The 17,595-nt window shown below is 36.9% G+C and overlaps 1 protein-coding gene and 1 pseudogene across 1 annotated transcript in view; one reads left to right on the forward strand and one right to left on the reverse strand.

Annotated features, from left to right (window-relative positions):
- Positions 1-13: 13 nt before the first annotated feature.
- On the forward strand, positions 14-15,220 carry LOC105523762 (annotated as a pseudogene).
- Positions 4,870-17,595, reverse strand: part of NUP62CL (nucleoporin 62kDa C-terminal like) — an 82,533-nt gene continuing 69,807 nt past the window's right edge. The window contains exon 9 of the mRNA XM_011958715.1: positions 4,870-5,707. The gene's annotated coding sequence lies outside the window, so the exon portion shown is untranslated. The remainder of the gene's footprint in view (positions 5,708-17,595) is intronic.

Genomic DNA, 17,595 nt, shown 5'->3' on the forward strand with positions numbered 1-17,595 from the left:
GTAGCACAGAGCTATGGCAACAGAAAGAGAAAGTAGGTCTCGAGTGACAGGTATGCTGAACATTGTCCAAATATTTATTTCGAATTTCTCATCTAGGTTCAAAAGAAGACCCAAAATATACAGCTCAAAAAACCGAGTCACCTTTGACTTTTTGATTCTCTCATTCATTACCACTAATTCCTGGCTCTTCTGTAATTTCCTTTGAACTTCTTATCAACACTGCTTTTCTTTCAAGGATTTATCCAGCCTACCTACCGTTTCCAGTCGAGCCTCTGCTTCATCCTTCATGATGTAGCCAGAGTCATCAGACACGAGTCTGACTATATCACCTGTACTAATGGTTCTCCTCTATCTGTAACAGATACTTGAGAGTTTTCTCCACTTAGAATCAGAAGTCTGTGTGTATTCAGGTTCACAAATGTTTTACTGATAATTATGGTGAATCAAGAAAGAGGTATAGTATAGTGGTTAAAAGCATGGGCTCTTAGTTCCGAGAAATGGAAATGCAAATGTCTTTAAGTGTATGAAAAGATGTCCAATCTCACAAATTTTAAAGTGCACTACCAGTACTCCTTAAAAATAGCAAGGTCATCAAAAACATGAGAATCTGTCACAGACAAAAGGAACCAAAGGAGTCATGATGACTAAAGTAATGCAGTATCTTGGATGGGATCCTGGAACAGAAAAAAAGACATGAGGTAAAAACTAAGGAAATGTGAATGAACTATGCTCTTTAGTTAATAACAAGGTTCGTTAGCTGTGACAAATGTATCAGAGTTATGCAAGGGAAACTGAGTTGCAGGTATGTGGCACTTTGTACTATGCAACCTTTCTGTAACTAAAACTGTTCTAAAACTTAAAGTTTGTTTTTAAAAGTACACTAAAGTACCATTTTTCACCTAACAGACTGGGAAAGATCCAAAAGTTTGATAACACACTTGTTTTATTGAGATTGTGGGGAAACAGGTGCTCTCAATACACTAGTGGTAGGAATATAAATTGGTACAACATCTATTGGGGGCAAATGAGGATACTACTAAAATCATAAATGTACATTCCCTTTAAAGCAGCAATTCAGTTATGAATAGAGTCCTCAATACTATATATCCTCTAACCTACTATCATTCCTTGCAACATTGTTTATAAAAACAGAAATGAAAATATCCAAGAACATACTATGAAAATATATCATTCAGTGAAAAACTATGTAGCAGTTACAAAGATGACGAAGTTCTCTACAAACTGCTACTGAACAATCTCCAAAATATAGTTAGTGCAATAGCAAGATGCAGAACCATGTGTATACTATGCTTCTATTTGCATAAAAAGGGGAGCTCTAGTCACTTAAAAACTTACATATATGTGTTTGCTTGTATATGCACAAAATATCTTTGGGAGAACTTACAGACAAATGATGAGTGAATGCCTCCAGGTAGGGGAACTGGATGGCTGAGGGACAAGGGCAGAAATAATTCTTCACTGTATCTTTTTGTGCCCTTTGAATTTTGAACCCATGACCACATTACCTAGTCAATACCTTTTTAATTAAAGAGAAACCCTCTTACATCTCAAGGAGTCAAAGAAGAAAAGATTGTAGGTAATGGTGGGGGGCGGGGCATACTACTTGGATTTGAATCTCACTTCTCAGTTGACAGTATAGCACAACAGGGTTTTAGAGGCAATCTGGACTTGAATTTTTGCTCTGGTAAGTTACTAGACTGTGGGTTTCAGTAAGTTTCTTTAACTGGTCTAGGCTAGTTTTCTCATCTGTAAAATGGGGATACCTCCTAAGAATAGGGTGACTGTCAAGCATATACAAAGGTATGGTTTTAAAGTTATTCCATGATTGAGTGGTAATCTATGAGTAAACAGTCAAATGTTAATCAGTAGATTTAGACTTATTCAAACTGCTTTGTATTGCCATGCTCAAGTTAGAGCAAAGGACCAAAAAGCAGCTACTGAAAAACATTGTAGAATTTCCTGTCCTGAGAACTTCTATCAGATTGAAAATGTCATGGTGAGCTACCTAAGACCTATCATATGCAAATAACTGTGCTCTTGAAGCATAAAGGTGAATGACTGCAGGCATAACATGTACCACTTTGTAGCTTTGGCACAGAACATGAACTGAATATAAGTATAAACAAAATGGGGGTCACATCATCGCCTGCACCAGGTAAATCCTATACAGTGGTAGAGCTGAATTTTGTGGCTCAACCAATCTGTCCAAATTGATACATTGACAAGGAATTGACAAGGAAATGGAAAAATACACCAAGGTTGCTAGTGTGCTTATCCTCTGGGATGGTGGCAAAGGGTGGAACAAATATTACACCAACCATCACACCAAACTTGTGTACAACTTCTAATAAACATATAGCCTATTGATATTGAAATGATACACACTACATTGCAAATCCACTAGGTGGGATGAGTGGAAAATGAATAGCTAAGATACATATTCACATAGCTGAGGAATTACAACTGGAAAGCAAGGTCATAAGAAGTACTCTACATACCTGTGTATAACTGTAACCAATGCAAGTGATAGGTACAAAAAGACATTCAGAAAATTATACTAAAAAGAAAACCAGGCCATTTCTAATTCTGCCAAACGTGTTAACTGTGTAATAATAGCTATTCTGTTTCCCCCAACATCCTTCTCCCCAGCTTAAAAGGACATCAGACAGTGTATACAAAGCCTTGGAGATCTCTAGATGTTATACATGGGCACAGAGATCCTACCTAATTTCACAATTTTACCCCTAGAAGAATTTATGACAAACCGAAAAATATGCCTCATTTGTCTTTCTGACAATTCAACAAGGTTAGTTTAATTAATCCAGAAGCTCATTCTTAACAGAGACACATTTTTTGGGTTTGTCCTTTTTAGGTGCTTTGTTTGTGGCACGCTTCTGAAGACTACATTATGAAGCAGTTATGAGTCCAAGATATGGAAGAAGATGTTAAAACCAAAAATCTTCTCTTGAATCTACTCACCATCTAACATCAAGAGTAAACTGGGCCGGGCGCGGTAGCTCACGCTTGTAATCCCAGCACTTTGGGAGGCCGAGGCAGGCGGATCATGAGGTCAGGAGATAGAGACCATCCTAGCTAACATGGTGAAACCCCATCTCTACTAAAAATACAAAAAATTAGCCGGGCGTGGTGGCGGGCATCTGTAGTCCCAGTTACTCGGGAGGCTGAGGAAGGAGAGTGGCGTGAACCCGGGAGGCGGAGCTTGCAGTGAGCGGAGATCGTGCCACTGCACTCCAGCCTGGGCAACAGAGCAAGACTCCATCTCAAAAAAAAAAAAAAAAAGTAAACAACTGTGCAAGTCTTTCAAATTTCCCAAACGAAATAGCGTAAATGCTGTTATAGAAACAAATATAGCATCTTTTCAAAGGATTAAAAAATGGGTATGTACTGGGATAGTGTCAACACTTTAAGAATTCTTCAGCTAATATGTCAGCTGGTTAACAATGGTTACACGGGGCTGAAGACTCCAGTGCCTAACATAAATGGTGCTTTAACATTGCTGGTAAAAAATAGCTTATTTCTATATTTCTGACCTTTTAATTAAGATTTGTTCAATGTGGCTGGGCACAGTGGCTCACGCCTGTGATCCTGGCACTTTGGGAGGCCAAGGCGGGTGGGTCCTTTGAGCCCAGGAGTTCAAGACCAGCCTGGGTAATATGGCAAAAACCCGTATCTACAAAAAACTCAAAAATTAGCCAGGTGTGGTGGTGTGCACCTGTAGTCCCAACTACTTGGTAGGCTAAGGTAGGAGAATCGCTTCAGCCCAGCAGGCAGGGGTTGCAGTGAGCTGAGATCATGCCACTGCATTCTAGCTTAGGTGACAGAGCAAGACCCTGTCTCAAAAAACAAACAAACAAAAAATTTGTTCAACAATATCATTTCTTTACATGTTAGAAACGGTCAGAAAGAATCTTAGAGATGATTTAGTCCAATGTACAATTCCAGACGGTACACTGAGATCACCCTGTAAGTCTTAATAGCATTACTAGATCAATCTAGAAGCCAGTTGCCATCCTCTGGCTAGAATTCCCACTGAATATAATGTAACAATAAGATAGTATAAGCAGTACTGTAGTTTCCTTTTTCTTTATTTTACTTAGGAAATATAGAGTAAGCACTCTACTCACAGTGAAAAGACATAAAGGAATCTCAAAACTTCAGAGAAATGAAAACCAGTTTCTTCTCACAAAACAGTTTGGGAAACCCTAATATGATCCAACTTTTTCATTTATGGACAAAGATAATGCCCAAGATGAAATTATTTGTCCAGTTAATTAGGCAGGAACAAGACTAGAGTCACTGTTTCCTGTGATACACTATATTCTCATTACTGAATGTAGAACTTGTACACAGGCTACTTTACAAGAGTTGAATCTCCAAAAGCAATGGGAAAATATGTCTTTAGTATTACTATTATCTAGGGTATAAGAGTAATAATACTGAACTGAAAAATTAGAGAGTACTAAAGATTATACTTAAAAGTTGTGTTTATCTACAGAAATCATCCACAAGATTATACGAGTTCTGTATTACTTTCACATTCTATAATTCTGTGTGGTTACAAAAACTTACTGGATAAGAAGCTGCTGCTTGGAAAAGTTTGAGTAGAAAAAAAAGAGTCCATGTCAATTTTGGCATTTAGTCTGCTCATAAGACTGATCATTGCTAATATTCATTTCAAAAATATTTCTTCGTGTAATGTGTACCTGCCAGGATGGTCGCGTGCAATCAGTACAACAGAAAATTTAGCTCAATAAATTCTAGGTGACTGAGCTCCATCCACTTAAGAATTTTAATAGTTAACTTCAGTATTACGTGTTTTTTTTTTTCAGGACATTACCTTTATTTATGACTTAGGTGAAACATGAAACACAGGAGACCAGACTGTTCCAAACCTAAGAACAAGGCTTATTAAAAAAAAAAAAAAGAAAAAAAAAAAAGCAAACAAATACACAGAAATCACCAACTATAAATCATATGCTAAAACCAAATAAAATGCCAGTATATCCATACATTAAAAATAACCGAATTCCTTGAAACTTACTTTTCCTTAACCTTTTAATAATAATCTACCCTAACTTTTCCTCCCTGCTCTGAATCTCTATAACACACTTTCTATAACTCATAATGTACTTCTTTATATTATCTATATTGTTTTTATACAGACAAGCATTAATTATATCTCAAACTAGACAGTAGGTTCCTTTGAGAAGAGACTTTACAGTATCTAGCACTATATAGGTTGGCATGTACTTTTGGCAAACATCACCCTACGATTCAACTGGAGTGAGAAAGATGATGTGTACTGATGCCAGGGAGAGTAAGACATAAATTACACATACAGGGTCAACATCTAAGAGGTTGCTGTCTGGACAAAGGGGTTAGTATAATTTTGATTTTCTAATACTAAAAACAAAACTAAGGTATAATTCTCAACAGTACAATATTTAAATGAAAAAAAAGGATGCACAATTCATTATGATCAAGATGAAATATTAAGTATAAATACTACTCTATTTAACATCAGAATTTGTAGGTAATAATCCAGAAACGACATGCTGAAGATATGGTCATTCAATGAAAAGCAGTGTTGACATCGCGTGCATGCTCCTTATGAAGATGATCCTCAAAAACCCGTGTTACCTCTTCTACCTTCCTTCCAGCATGTCTATAGGAGAAAAAGTCACACAATCATTAATCTAAGGCCAAAATGTCCCATGAACATAATTTACGTATTTCTTTCAACATATGAATAACAAAACTTTACATAGCAATTTCAATAGCTTTAAGTTTTAGAAAACACATAAGAAAAAAACACTTACCTATCTGTTTGGAAACTCTGAAAACAATGGACAAGACTTTGTTTGTTTGTTTGTTTTGTTTTGTTTTTTCCTGCTCTCCCTAGCTTTCAGGCAAACAACTGTATAGTTGACATTTATGTTTTGTTAGAATGAGGTGTTAACTGCTTTTTGACTTACTACACCCTAAAAGTGACATACAGGGTAGTCATTAAATTGGGAGTATAGGTTTTGGTGGGTCTTAGCTACCTATAAGCAAATGAGTGCACTGAGTATATTTACATTTCTGTTCTTTTCTAATAATGATTTATTTAACTTGGTGGTTCTTAAATTTTCTCAGGGGCTGAGTACCACAAAATACCATTAATTTTACCATATGAAGCAGTAACTTTCTGCTAGTAAAACTAAGCTGTTGAAATAAGCATGATACTCTGAGTTTTTCTATTAACATGCACAAATAAACTTGGTCATTTGTTTTAGTATCCATTAATGGTTACTAGTGAATAAGCCATAACTGGTGCCCAAGAAGAAAAAGAATTTACAAGAGAAGCACTAAAAACTTTAAACAATGTACAGTTGACTCTTGGACAACATAGGTTTAAACTGTGCAAATTCACTATACATGAATTTTCTTCCACTTCTGCCACACTTGAGACAAGACCACCCTCTCCTCCTCCTCCTCACCCTGTTCAACATGAAGATGACGAGGATGAAGAACTTTATGATGATCCAATTCCACTTAAAAACTGGTAAATGTTTTTTTTTCTTCCTTTCTTCCTTATGATTTTCTTGACAACATTTTCTTTTTATCTAGCTTACTTTATCATGAGAATACAGTATATAATAATACATATAACATGCAAAATACGTGTTAATCGACTATGTTAGTGGTAAGGCTTCCATCAGCAGTAGGCTATTTGTAGTTAAGTTTTGGGGAGTCAAAAGTTATATTTGTTTTTTTACTGTGTGGGGATTAGCACCCTTAAACCCTCCATTGTTCAAGGGCCAGCTGTAATATACTTAAATTTTCTTCACCTAATTAGAAAAACCCTAATGTTACCCAGTTTTTAAAGTATAATACCTCATTTTATCTTATAAAGACATTCTGCAAGATCATGCTTTAAGGACAGTGATTTCAATGCTGGCTGTCTCTAAAAGGCCAGAAAAACAGTATGTTGTGCCTGGCAAAATATATCTCCTTTTTATTGTAATAACTAACTGCGGGGTGCAATTTTTTCCCCTAAATAACATTTTTAATATGATGGAAGCACAGATGAGCACTACAACAAACCATTAACTTGAGATCAGAAGTGTCAACATAAGCACATTCTAGTAATTTGCTGATTGATACATATTAAATGCAAAGGGGTACATTTATAACGATTTTTAAAAATCAATAAACTATCAAGAAATACAAGTCAGCAATATTAAGAGAGCCTTAATATTAGCATTTTGTCATGTCTTCTAATTGAATTCCCAAGACTATTTCTGTATTAACATACTTTAATTTTTTAAGACTTTCATTCTTTAAGGGCAAAATCTGCACCTAGGTACTTAATGCCCAGAATTTTGTTCCCATGACAAGCATCAGTGATTGACTGGTTCCTGCCAGCATATTAAATATGGCATACACATATGGACATTATTAAAAAATAATTGTACTAAACAATATGAAAATAAGAAAGCAATTTCATTCACAATAGCGTCAAAAAGAATTATAATACTTAGGAATAAACTTAACAAATGAAGTATAAGACCTGTACATTGACAATTAAAAAAATTGCTAAGAAAAACTAAAGAATATCCAAATAAGTGGAGATATATTCCATGTTCATGGATTGAAAGACTTGCTATTGTTAAGATGGCAATTCTCCACAAACTGATCTACAGATTCAATGTAATCCCTATGAAAATTCTAGCAGGTTCTTTTTATAGAAATAGACAAGCTTATTTTAAATGTATATGGAGAGGCAAAGGATCCAGAAAAAAACAATCTTGAAAAATAAGAACAAACTGTAGGACTTAACACTATCTGATTTTAAAACTTAATCAAGTAAACAAGACAGCATGATATGGGCATATAATAGCCACAGAGATCAATGAAACAGAAACAAAGTCCAAAAATAAAACCTTAAAAGTTACTAAGGCAATTCAATGATAGAAATCATAATCTTTTTCAACAAATGGCTCTGGGACGACTGGATATCTACATCCAAATGAAATCAAACCCCCACCTTTAACTATATACAAAAATCAACTCAAGATGGATTATCAATCTAAATGTAAGCGCTAAAACTGTATTTTAATAAACAACAAGAGGCTGGGTGCCGTGCTTCACACCTGTAATCCCAGTACTTTGGGGGGCCGAGGCAAGAAGATCACCTGAGATCAGGAGTTCGAGACCAGCCTGGCCAACATTGTGAAACCCTGTATCTACTAAAAATACAACAATTAGCCAGGTGTTGTGGTAGGTGCCTGTAGTCCCAGATACTCAAGAGGCTGAGGCAGGTGAATCATTTGAACCCGGGAGGTGGAGGATGCAGTGAGCTGAGATTGTGCCATTGCACTCCAGTCTGGGTGACAAGAAAGAAACTCTATCTCAAAAAAAAAAAAAAAAAAGAAAAAAGAAATGGTCCTGGGAAAATTGGCTAGCCATAATTCGAAAGCTAAAACTGGATCCTTTCCTTACTCTTTATACGAAAATTAATTCAAGATGGATTAGAGACTTAAATGTTAGACCTAAAACCACAAAAACCCTAGAAGAAAACCTAGGTAATACCATTCAGGACATAGGCATGGGCAAGGACCTCATGTCTAAAACACCAAAAGCAACGGCAACAAAAGCCAAAATTGACAAATGGGATCTAATTAAACTAAAGAGCTTCTGCACAGCAAAAGAAACTACCATCAGAGTGAACAGGCAACCTACAGAATGGGAGAAAATTTTTGCAATCTACTCATCTCACAAAGGGCTAATATCCAGAACCTATAAAGAACTCAATCAAATTTACAAGAAAAAAACAACCCCATCAAAAAGTGGGCAAGGGATATGAACAGACACTTCTCAAAAGAAGACATTCATACAGCCAACAGACACATGAAAAAACGCTCATCATCACTCGCCATCAGAGAAATGCAAATCAAAACCACAATGAGATACCATCTCACACCAGTTAGAATGGCCATCATTAAAAAATCAGGAAACAACAGGTGCTGGAGAGGATGTGGAGAAATAGGAACACTTTTACACTCTTGGTGGGATTGTAAACTAGTTCAACCATTATGGAAAACAGTATGGCGATTCCTCAAGGATCTAGAACTAGATGTACCATATGACCCAGCCATCCCACTACTGGGTATATACCCAAAGGATTATAAATTATTCTACTACAAAGACACATGCACACGTATGTTTATTGCGGCACTATTCACAATAGCAAAGACTTGGAATCAACCCAAATGTCCATCTGTGACAGACTGGATTAAGAAAATGTGGCACATATACACCATGGAATACTATGCAGCCATTAAAAAGGATGAGTTCATGTCCTTTGTAGGGACATGGATGCAGCTGGAAACCATCATTCCCAGCAAACTATTGCAAGAACAGAAAACCAAATACCGCATGTTCTCACTCATAGGTGGGAATTGAACAATGAGATCACTTGGACACAGGAAGCGGAACATCACACACCGGGGCCTGTTGTGGGGTGGGGGGAGGGGGGAGGGATAGCATTAGGAGATATACCTAATGTAAATGAAGAGTTAATGGGTGCAGCACACCAACATGGCACATGTATACATATGTAACAAACTTGCACGTTGTGCACATGTACTCTAGAACTTAAAGTATAATAAAAAAAAAAAAGAAATGTTCATCAACTGATGAATGGATAAACAAAATATGGTATAACTGTACAATGAAATGATACATAGCAATAAAAAGGAATTAAGTACTGATACATATTACAACATAGATGAACCTTGAAAATATGCTAAATGAAAGAAACCAGACACAAAAGGCCACATATAATATGATTCAATCTATGTAAACTCTCCAGAAAAGGCAAATCTATAAAGACAGAAAGTAGATTAGTGGTTGCATGGGGTTTGGGATAGAAATGGGGAATAACTGCAAATGGCCAAGAGAAAATTTTGGCGGTAACAAATGTGTTCTAACACTGGATTGTTTAATGTCTGTACAACTCTATAGGCCTAACTAAATGGCTATTGGTTAAGGTGGTATATTTGTGTATTTAAAAATATTTTAAAACAATTATTTGTTATTCTCAAAAGATTTTGGTGAAGCTGCTTCCAGCCAGTGTCATTCTGTTTTGGAGACAGATGTTTTCTTCAACTTAGCCTTTTGCAAATACTTTAGGTGAAGATTCAAAAAAGATTATGCAAAGAGATTTAGTCATTAAACCCAAACACAGATTTCTAGAAACTGTAATTAATGCTTTAAAAAAATTTTAAGTTATACAGATAAAAATTATTAGATGAGATTAAATTCATTGTCAAAGAACACAATGTACTTTCATAAACAATGCTATATAGTATATCTCTCATTTCTCCTAGAAAAAAATTGAGGCAGTGAGAGAAAAAAACATCCAGACAGGAAAATAGTTAAAGACACAAATAGGCACCTTATAAAATGACACACAAATTATTTATAAACATTTTAGAAATACTCAACCTCAATAGTAACCAGAGGAATGCACACTCAACCAGGAATATATTATTTTAACCTATAAATCTTGGCAAAGAATGATCATCATGGTGGTGGTGGTGGTAGTGATTACAGGAGTGGTACTGGAAAGAGTACAGAAAAATGGGTCCCCCCTAATGAATTTCTGGTGAAAATATAAATTAGTACAACCTACCTGGAAGGATATATACCAAAAGCTTTTAAAACAAACATTACTACTGATTTAGCATTTTAACTTCTAAGAATTTACTTTATGTCCAGTAATCATGGATGTACACTTTAAAATTTACCTCCAGCTAGGTTGTTACTACAGCATGATTTAAAACAGCAAAAAGTTTGAAACATTAACTAATACCTAACAATGGGCTATTAACTAAACAAACTACGGTATATCCATATAATGCAATATTTAGCAGCCATTAAAATGTAGAATGTTTAATAACATGGAAAGATGGTCATGTACACATGTCTGTAGCTTTGTATCTCTTTCTCCACCAAAAGCTAAATACAGTATGCTGTGTAAATATCAGGCGACAAATAAATTGAAACCATATATTGGACCCCAACATATGGCAATGCTCATGCTGGGCATTGCTAAATTCTGAAGATACAAAAATAATTAAGATATTATCTCTATCAAGAAGCTCAAATTCCAGTAAACAGACATGAAAATAACTAAAATGTTATATGATAAATGCTAATACTACATTAGGTAGAACACAGCATGGATACAGAGAAGGGGATAAACAACTACTAGAATGATGAGCCAACGAAGTCAAGGAAGGCTTCATAAACCATCTTGACATGGAAGCAGCTACCAGGCAGACGATGATGGGGTAGAGTACTCCAGGCAAAAGAAACTGAACATCCGAAAATACAGAAGAGGAAATAACATCAGGTGTTTAGAAAACCATAAATACTTCTTCGAAATGAGGCTAGAGAACCAGGTAGGGGTTAGATTATGCAGGGTACTTTGTATATTATGCAAAGAATCAAATTTATCATTGGGCAATGGGAACTAGTGAAGGGTTTTAATAAAGAGATGGCTAGAATAGAGTGTGACTTTATCAAGATCATCTTGACAGTATTGTGAAAGTGAATTAGAATGGGGTAAGACTAGGGGGAGGAGACCACTAAGGTCACCAGTTAGAGATCAAGCAAATGCATTTACCACTGCTCCATTTCAAAACATTTGTAAAATAGCAGTAAAGATATTTTTAAAAGAAGAAGAAAAAGACAAAAGCATAAAATCATAAGGACAAAAACAAGAAAAGGACACAACAAAAAAACTATGAAATTTGTAACTGGATTTGTACAAGAGAACTCTAGAAAGAATCTGGAATTAGTAGAGCTAAGTAATTCAAAGTGGTGTTGAAAGTGGAGCTAAAAACAGAATTGTGAAAGTATAAGAAACAGACCCCTCCTCTCTTCCACATCCTACATCTGGGCAATTCTCCCTACCCAATTCCTGGAGATAATTTTCCTTTGGAGAGGGTAAACCAAATAAGCTGTGGATCAGGGACACCAGGCAGAGCAGAGGGCAAGTATTCTGTACCAAAACAGGAATTAAGTCAAAGTTATACAAGGGATAAAGTGAAAGCCTACAAACTGAATAGAGCCTGCAGTCTCTTCTCCAACAGTTCTCAGAACACTGGCTTAACACCAGGCTTATCTCTAGCCAGGAGCTGGAAGTTTCTTCCCCAGAGAATTTGACCAGCTAAAGAGATAAATCCTGAAGATAACAGTTAGAGGTCCCCCAATGAAAAGGTCTAGCCAAATTATCCTATAATAGTAAGTTAACAAGCCCCACCTACAAAACTTTTCAGTGTATCATTCTTGAATATAAATGGACAACCAAGAATCACCAGATATTTGAGGAAAGCCTCTAACATGAGAAAGACTGAAACAAAACAGAAATATAAAGAAAGCTAAAAGAAATACTCCAGAAAGAATAAAATATACATTTTAAAAATCATTAATATCCTCAAAGAGATAATACTGAATTCATGAAATAAGAACAGGGTGCTATTTACAAAGTACATATATGTAATCATAAACAACACAACAAGCTCTTGCAAAATTAAACTTATAGCAGAAATCAAAGATCATTAGAAAGACAAAACTTGAGTACATACCCCAGAAAATTTAACAAAAATATAACGAGAAAATAGGAGAGAAATTAAATTTAGATCAGTCCACGGCATCAAATATCAGAAAAAGAGTATTTCCAGAAAGAATGAGCAAAAACTTAATTCAAGAAAATAGAGTCAAACTGAAAGAAATGAATTCCTTGAATCAACAATAGTGGGCTCAGAGGATGAAACAGATCCATACCAAAACGCATCATCTGATATCTCAGTATTTTGAGGAAGATCCTAAAACCTTCCATTGAAAAACACAATGAAAAGTTCACATGAGGTTCAGGAATCAAAACGGCCTTCAAAGTTAGAAAACAACAGAACAACTTCTTCAAAAGTTCCAGGGAAAATTATTTCCAAGCTAAAATTCAATACCCAATATTATCTATTAGATGTGAGGGTAGAATAAATACCTTTTCAGACAGGCAAGGTCTCAAAAAGTTTACTTCCTATGCACTCTTTCTGGAAACTGCTAGAATATGTGCTATATCAGAAACAAGGGAATAAACCAAGAAACAGAAGTGTAAGTAAGAGCCATGAAACTGGAGAACCAACAAAGAGTAGAGACAATACAAGAATGCTATAGAAGGGAGACCATAGCTGAGCAGCAGACCAAGAAAGCAACAATTACGGATTGTAATATAGAGATCAGAGGACTCTGGCAGAGATCAATCAAAGATGCAACTGATAGATTTAAAGTAAAAGCAGGGACTTAAAGAATAAATTATTGAAAGTATATAGAAAACTAAGCAAATAAAGAAATAAGATTCAAAGGAAAATAAAACTTGTAAAAGGAAGAAGACATAATATAGTATGCTACATGGCCAGGCTGCAAATAACATTTATGCAATCATAATTCAACTATTAAATATTGATCTACATGAAATTTATAATATATACATATTAGGATGAGGAAAATGTGTGTGTGTGTGTATATATATATGTATATATGATATAAAAGAGTTAAATCCTCCCCTCCACCCATTTTGGAAAGTCAGTAGAGAAGGCCTAATATGGAAAAACTAAAAAGTAACACTACATGATCTTTAAAATTATACAAATAAATAGTTGCAAAATTTAGCTAAAATAATTGAAAGTGATTGCCCTTAGGGAGTAAGAAAATAAGGTATGGACAAGGAGCTGATGTTTTTCATAAACCTGAAAAAAATTATATTTTCAAGGTGGGGGACGAAGAAAGCCTGAAATAGGGATGTGGTAGTGGGAAACTAGTGAAGACAAAGGATTCAAAGCTATTTAAGCATTATAATCATCATCACTTACTGAATAAATAGAAATAGCCTGCTTTAGATTCCTGAGTAAATAGCAGTAGTCTTTTGCTGAGAAAAAGAAAGGGAGTTACAGATCTGGGAGAGCCCAGAGAATATGAAAATAATGAGTTTAGTTTTAGACAAGTTTAATTTGAGCCTTTGGGATATCTATGTGCAGATGTTTGTTAACATGGAGCTTTATAATGGATAGTGAAAGAACCATTAGTTAAATTGACAGTTGGAGATAACAACTAGGGTTTTTAAATTGCTGATTATCAGAAATGCCTTAAAAGAGAATGCAGGGCCCGTACTCAAGATGGTGGCTCCGGGAGGGCGTGGCCAGTGACTAGGAGGCGAGGCAACGCGGACCAAGGCGGTGGCCAACTAGCGGGGTCTGGAGGACGGAGATCACTTGGACTCGGGAAGGGGAACATCACACACTGGGGCTTATCATGGGGAGGAGGGGAGGGGGGAGGGATTGCATTGGGGAGTTATACCTGATATAAATGATGAATTGATGGGTGCTGACGAGTTGATGGGTGCAGCACACCAACATGGCACAAGTATACATATGTAACAAACCTGCACGTTATGCACATGTACCCTAGAACTTAAAGTATAATAAATAAATAAATAAATAAATAAATAAATAAATAAAAAAGAAAAGGAGGAAGACGAGGAGCAGTTGGTTCTAGTGGAATTATCAGGAAGTATTGATTCAGGCTTTCTCTCAAATGTGAAAATAAATGCAAGGTTTTGGGCACTGACACTGAGAGGCCCATTCTGCAAGTGGACAGCTGTGTCTTTGCTGGGGAGTATGAAGACACTCTTGGGACCTGTGTTATATTTGAAGAAAATGTTGAACATGATGATACAGAAGGCAATAATAAAACAGTGCTAAAATATAAATGTCATACAATGAAGAAGCTCAGCATGACAAGAACTCTTCTGACAGAGAAGAAGGAAGGAGAAGAAAACAGGTGAGGTGGAATGGCTGCAAATAAAGGATAGTGATTTCTCCTATTGACCAACATGATTTGTGGCTTTCTACATGGAAATGAAGACGAAGAAGTGGTAGCTTCAGCCCCAGATAAATCTTTGGAATTGGAAGGGGAAGAGATTCAAATGAACGACAGTTCAAACCTGAGTTGTGAACAGGAGAAACCAATGCTCTTGGAAATAGAAGATTCTAGTCCTCTTACTGATATACCTTCTGAGACAGAAAGTTCTGTTTGGAAACTCAAATGCTGCCTTAGAAATCATTCCTAGATGAAATGTTTCTCATAATAACTTGTCAAGAACTTTTTAGAGTTCTTACATAAAAATAATTGCTGTGTAGCTTTCAGTCTTTTAATATTTTATCGCATTTTATTGGCTATACACACATATCCAGTCATAATACAACTTATTTTACCAGAATCATTTGGGACCAGACATGAATTGGACTTTTAAAATATAGTTTGGGCCAGGTACAGTGGCTCACACCAGTAATCTCAGCACTTTGGGAGGCCGAGGTGGGAGGATCACTTGGGCCTAGGAGTTTGAGACCAGTCTGGGTAATGTGGAGAGGCCCTGTCTCTAGAAAAAATTTTTAGAATTAGCTGGACATAGTGTCATGTGCCTGTGGTACCAGCTACTGGGCAGCTGACCTGGGAGGATGGCCTGGGCCTGGGAGGTCGAGGCTGCAGTGAGCTGTGTTTGCGCCTCTGTATTCTCACCTGGGTGACACAGTGAGACCCTGTCTCAAAAAATAAGTAAAATGAAATATTTGTAAATGACTTTAGGGACCCTTCTGAGTCCTTTAAATTTAAGGTTTTATTAAGGTAAGTATATACATTTTCCTTTGAGGCTGTTACAAATTACTACGAACTCAGTGACTTAACACAAATGTATTGTCTTATAGTTTTGTAGGTGAAAAGTGTGACACAGGTCTTACCTGGCCTAAATTCAAGGTGCTGGCAGGAATGCATTCCTTTATGGAGGTTTTGGGGTGGGGGGCAAATCCATTTCCTTGTTTATTTAGTTGTTGGTAGAATTCAGTTCTTTGCAGTTGAAGGATCAAATTCTCCTTTCCTTGCTGTCTGTTAGCTGAGGGTCAGATCCCCTTTTCTTCAGAACCTGCAATAGTGGGTGAAGTCCCTCTCCCATTTTGAATCATTCTCGTTACTTCTTCCATCACCCCTCTCTCTGACCTACCCTGCTGTCTTCCATTTCCACTTTTAAATGTCTATTTCATTACTCTGTGCCCACTTGGATAATCTCCCTATTTTAAGGTTGATAACTTTTTTTTTTTTCCTTTGGGACAGGGTCTCGCTCTGTCGCCCAGGCTGGAGTGCAGTAGCATGACCGTGGCTTACTGCAGCCTTGAACTCCTGGGCTCGGGCAGCCCTCCCACCTCAGCCTACTATGCCTGGCTGTTTTTTTTACATTTTTTTTTAAGAGATGGGGGGGTTCTCATTATGTTGCCCAGGCTGGTCTTGAACTCATGGGTTCTGTTGATCCTCCTGTCTTGGACTCTCAACGTGCTGGGATTGCAGGCGTGAACCACTGCACCCTGGTGAAAGTGTATAACATTAATTCTGACTGGGCACAGTGGCTCACGCCTGTGATCCTGGCACTTTGGGAGGCAAGGCGGGTGGATCACGAGGTCAGAAGTTTGAAACCAGCCTGGGCAACACGGTGAAACCCTGTCTCTACTAAAAACACAAAAATTAGCCAGGTGTGGTGGCACACACCTGTGGTCCCGGCTGCTCAGGGGGCTGGGGTGGGAGAATTGCTTGAGCCCAGGAGGTGGAGGTTGCAGTAAGCCGAGATTGCGCCACTGCACTCCAGCGTTGGCTGGACTCCATCTCAAAGACAAAACAGAACAAAACAAAACAAAACAACATTAATTCCACCTGCAAAGTCTCTTTTGCTAGGTCATTTAACATACACAGGCATAATACTAGGGATTAGGACATGGAAGTCTTTGGGGCCTATTTTTAGTCTACTACAATAAGTATTTTATCTAGGAACAGAAAAAGAATTTTGAAGTGCTTAAGGATAAAGGAACAATTTCAAATATTCCAGATGTAATTTTGCTCCTTTCCCACTTGAGAAAGATTATTGAAATTCAGCTGTATTAGTCATTTTATTATGGCAGTAAACTAAATCTGTGCTAGTTTATATTTTTTAAGTAAATTATTCACACCCTTTGATACTTTGTTACAGGTTGAGCTGTGTAAAATTGCCAATATTTGATTGTTTCCAACTACAAAAAGCAGCCATTTCCTATAGTTTAACCTAGTACCAGTAAGTTAAAACATACCTCATGTTAATTACATCTCACAATTGATGGAGATAAAACTATTTTAACAGATTAGAGAGCTAATGTTCTAGGACGAATAATTTTTTAAAAAATCAAGCTCTGGCTCTGTCGCCCAGGCTGTACTGCAGTGGCGCAGTCTGGGCTCACTGCAACCTCCGCCTCCTGGGCTTAAGCCATCCTCCCACCTCAGCCTCCCTAGTGGCTGTAACTACAGGCGTGTGCGACCATGCCCAGCTTATTTTTGTATTTTTTGTAGAGACAGGGTTTTGTCTTGTTGCCCAGGCTGGTGTCGGACTCGTGAGCTCAAGTGGTCCTCCTGCCTCAACAAGGTGCTATA

The sequence above is a fragment of the Colobus angolensis genome, unplaced genomic scaffold, assembly GCF_000951035.1.
Source record: "Colobus angolensis palliatus isolate OR3802 unplaced genomic scaffold, Cang.pa_1.0 Scaffold472, whole genome shotgun sequence".
Lineage (NCBI taxonomy): Eukaryota > Metazoa > Chordata > Mammalia > Primates > Cercopithecidae > Colobus > Colobus angolensis.